We start from the raw sequence: 4,404 nt of genomic DNA, 5'->3' as shown, positions 1-4,404 counted from the left end.
TTGTAATGAACTATAGAACACAGCAAAGAAGTATAGAGTGCCCTTAGAAGAAGGTGGGTCTCAGAATTGGTAAAGAAGGTTGGAGGGTGAAGGCATGTCTGACCAATGCCTCAGAAATCAGCTTTGGGCTAATGTTGAGTTTGATACTCTCTCCCCTTGTTGTCATTTTCACAACAGTCCAGTTTGGTTTGATTAGGGTAGAGATACTGGTGGCTCTGTAATAGAATTCCTTCCTTCCTTGAAGGAGACCTGGGTTCAGTTCCCAACCAATGCACTCCTGCACATTCACCACTTACATGTCTGTCAGTGAATGTGTGTGAGTTGCTATGGTACTGCACATGTTTTAACAGAGCTTCCAGGTGAAAATAAACTAGGAAGAAAAGAGATTGTAATCTACTTTCAAAATCAGCCAATGAAAACCCTATGGATCAAAACAATTCAATCTGCAGCTAATCATGGGAATGAGAGATTGGGCAGCTTTTTGTTCCATTGTACAAAGGTCACCATGAATCAAAGACTGACTATACGGCAGTAAGAGACAACATGAGGGAGGTACTAGGGGAACAAGATCATGTTGTTGTTTTCAGTGCCGTCCAGTTGATTCCAACCCATAGTGATCCTGTATAGGGTTTCCAAGGAGCATGTAGGTCCTTATAAATTCTAGTAAAGAGCTTTTACTTCGAACTGAGAAAGCACTGTAAGCATTTAGGCCATCAAAAGGATGATTCTTGCTTTTATGAAAATAATTTGTAGGGGTTGCAGCCAAACATCTTGCTCACTAGTACAACAGGAGTTGGAAAAACTACACTAGGCAAAGAACTTGCATCAATATATCAGGACTGAAATAAATTAACATGGGTGATTTCGCTAAAGAAGTCTGATCACCAGATATGGAGTCTGGCAAGATGATGTCTCCAAGAGCATACCAGATGATGGTACAAATCCTGAAGGATATGAGGGTTACAGAATATGAGCCAGGAGTTGCAAATCAGATGTTGGAGTTTGCCTTTAGATATGTGACTACAGTTCTAGACAACACAAAAATTTATTCAAGCCATGCTATGCAAACAACTGTTGATGTAGATGATGTGCTATTGACAATCCAATGTCATGCTGACCAGTTTTTACCTCCCTGAGAGGTTTTGTTAGCTACTGCAAGACAATGAAATTAAACCCCTTTGCCATTGATCAAATCATATTCTGGTCCTAGATTGCCACCTGATAGGTGTTGCTTAACTGCTCCAAACTATAAATTTAAATCCTTAAAGAAAAAGTCATCTGCTTCTGTAGGAAGGGTAACAGTTCCATGGTTAAGTGTTGACTAATTTACTAGTAGACCTAGTACTTGTACACTAGGCACACCAACAGCGCAAACCATGTCTGTTTCACTAAAGTAAGAACTCCAGTATCCTTATGGGACAAATATTTACAGTACAAATGCCCATTTCTCAGTCACCTGCTGTAAAAGCATCAAATCTAGCAACATCAACAGTTCTGAATGTTCTGATTAATCCATCATTAATTGGGTCCACAAATATTCTTACTGCCACTAATGTGGTGTCATCACAAAGTACGGTCAATGAACCATCAAATGCATTGAAAAGAAATGTGAAGATGATGACGATTCTGCTGCTGATGAATGTGATCATCTGTAAACTACCCTTGATGCATGTAACTTGTATTCTTGGTCTTGAATCCATTGTACTTCATTTAAACATGCATGCTGTGTATTTTCCAAGTTGTGTCTTAGAAAACTTAATTACCACTTACTGAGTAAATGGAATCATACTTTTCAATTGATACGTTCTTTGTTTCTTAATAAGATATGGTTTTCCATAAGTCTTTAAGTGTGAGAAATAAAGCTGTTAGTTATAAAAAAAAGGAAAAGAAAATAATGTGTAGAAAAGTAAAGGAATCCTGCTATGGCACTGTGCGTTTATATGCTGAACAGCAAAGCTGCTTTATACTGAAACTTCAGCAGTTCCAGCTCACCAGCAACTCTTCGGAACCCCTATACAGGGTCTTTATGGGTCGGAACAAGGAGCTCGGGTAGCGTAGTGGTTACCAATAGGGCTGCGAACCTCAAGGTCAGCAATTGGAAACTACCAGCTGTTCCGTGGGAGGAAGATGAGGCTTTCTGCTCCCGTAAAGATTTACAGCCTCGGAAACCCTGTACAGGGTCGCTATGAGTACGGCACATAACCACAACCACAAGGGTCTGAACAAACTTGACAGCACTTAACAACAACAAGGGCAGAAATAGGGAGATAGTTTGGGGGACTATTACATTCATCTAGATAAGGACACCAGTGGCTTGATCAAAGTGGAAGTAGCCAAAGTATGTGAGAAGGCAGAAACCCTGGATACGCTTTAGGGGCAGATTCAAAAAGATATGTATTATATTGAATTTGGAGTGATAACTAGAAAATCAAGGGTGATTTTAAAGGTTTAATCAGTTTTTTGGTTAAAATTACATATCGATATGTGCCAACTGAAGTCCCAGTGTGGCACTGCAGGTTCATTGGATTGTGAACTACAAAGTCGCCCGTTCAAACCCACCAGCTGCTCCTCAGAAAACCTATACATAGGGTCACTATGAGTCAGAACCAATTCAAAGGCACTTAACAAACAAAAAATGCCAAATAGTTTCTTTAACTAAGTACCAAAATCTTGAGTTATTTTGCATGGCTTGTAAGCAAATGCCAGCATGTGGATTCGATTTACATCTTAATCACTAAGGGGGGGTGGGTGTGAAGGATTGTGAAGCTGATGAGAAGGTGCAACAAACGTTTATTTTGTAGCAACAGAATCACCACTGTCTAGAGATGTACTTGACTGATGAGTTTTCCATGGTAGCCTCCCAGCACTTAATCTTAGCCAAACATTAATGTGCTGAATGTATAACATTTGAGTTCTGAAATTAGAAATGACCATCTGTGGACCATGTGTGTGGTGCATTAAAAAGTAATATATGTGAAACAGTCAAATATGAAGCAAGGGATATTTTAATTGATGGCGATAAGGCAAACAAACTCATTCACAGCAAGACAGATGGATTATTGTTGATCCTCTCTACAACGTACCTGTTTTTGGAAACAATGACATGGTATTTTCAAAAGCCTCATATGCATCTCAAAGTTGGATAATGAATAAGGAAGATCATAGAAGAATGGATGCATTTGAGTTATCGTGTTGGAAAAGAATATTGAAAATACCATGTACATACTGAAGAACAAACAAGTCTGCGTTATGAGTCAACCTTAGAAACCAGGATGGCAAGGCTTCCTCTTTCATACTTAAGACATATTATCAGAAAACACAAGCCCCTGGAGAAGAACATCATGCTATCCAAATGGAGGGTCGGCAAAAAAGAGGAAGACCTCCAACAAGATGTACGGGAACAGTGGCAGCAGTAATGGGATCAAATGTAACAACAATTCTGAGGATGATGCCTGCAGGACAACACCCAACAACTACACCAACAACATTCAGTAATTCCTCTGATGTGCCTCTATAACCAAGTGTGCAGTCTAAATCTGGAAATGCAGTTTACTTCCCTAAAGTAGAACAACTAATTCAACAAAAGTAAATTCTAGAGGAAAATGACCATAGTTGTCACATAAATGAGTTAATAGAGGGGGAAAAATTGATCCTGTTTCTCAATAGCAGAATTTCAATGAAGGTCAGATTGCAAAGAATGTTCGGCCTGCATTTTCAAGAAGATGTGAGGATCAAGTTCAGGAGGCATTTGTATACAATTCGTGAAACACACCCCCCAAAAGAAATAGTATTTTCACTAGAAAATAAAATCAATCAAATTTAACTTTTTCTACAAATTCAAAGAGAATAGGATTTATGTTACAAAGCTGAAGATGTAAAAAAATCTAATTCAAAGCTTATATTCCTGTGGATTATGTAGAAAGAACCCTTATATTTACTGGGATGAATTTGTTTATTGTGAATGACATTTTATTCATTCTTTGAATTGTCTGAGTCCAGACAATAGAGAGCAATTTGGTTAAAATTATTTCTTGAATGCACATGCTCAGTATCTTAGAAGGTTTTTTATCTATTACTTCATGAACTGAATTACTGATAGACAGCAGAGTTCAGTTTCACAACTGGAATCTACAGTTAAACCAAATGTGTTTTGTAAGTGTTCTAATGAACATGTTTCACAGCCATAGACTCTAGAATAACCAGCAATGTGAACTTTCTCATGGGATTTCTTAGGACACTTGTAGAATTTACAATTAACTTTATCCCCAAAAATTGGTCTTTGTCCTTGATTTCTGAAATTTGTCCTCCAGCATAGAGATGCTAAAGTAAATGGGGAAAAAATGAAGAGGTAAAAGAGCTAAATAGAAAATATCAAATATCAACTCAAGAAGACAGTCAAATATT

The 4,404-nt window shown here is 38.0% G+C and overlaps 1 pseudogene; it reads left to right on the top strand.

The window, feature by feature from the left end:
* The first annotated feature begins 890 nt into the window (after positions 1-890).
* Positions 891-1,655, top strand: LOC102812333 (annotated as a pseudogene).
* Positions 1,656-4,404: the final 2,749 nt, after the last annotated feature.

Source organism: Chrysochloris asiatica, unplaced genomic scaffold (genome assembly GCF_000296735.1).
Source record: "Chrysochloris asiatica unplaced genomic scaffold, ChrAsi1.0 scaffold00141, whole genome shotgun sequence".
NCBI lineage: Eukaryota > Metazoa > Chordata > Mammalia > Afrosoricida > Chrysochloridae > Chrysochloris > Chrysochloris asiatica.
This window is presented reverse-complemented; position numbering and strand designations above follow the sequence as displayed.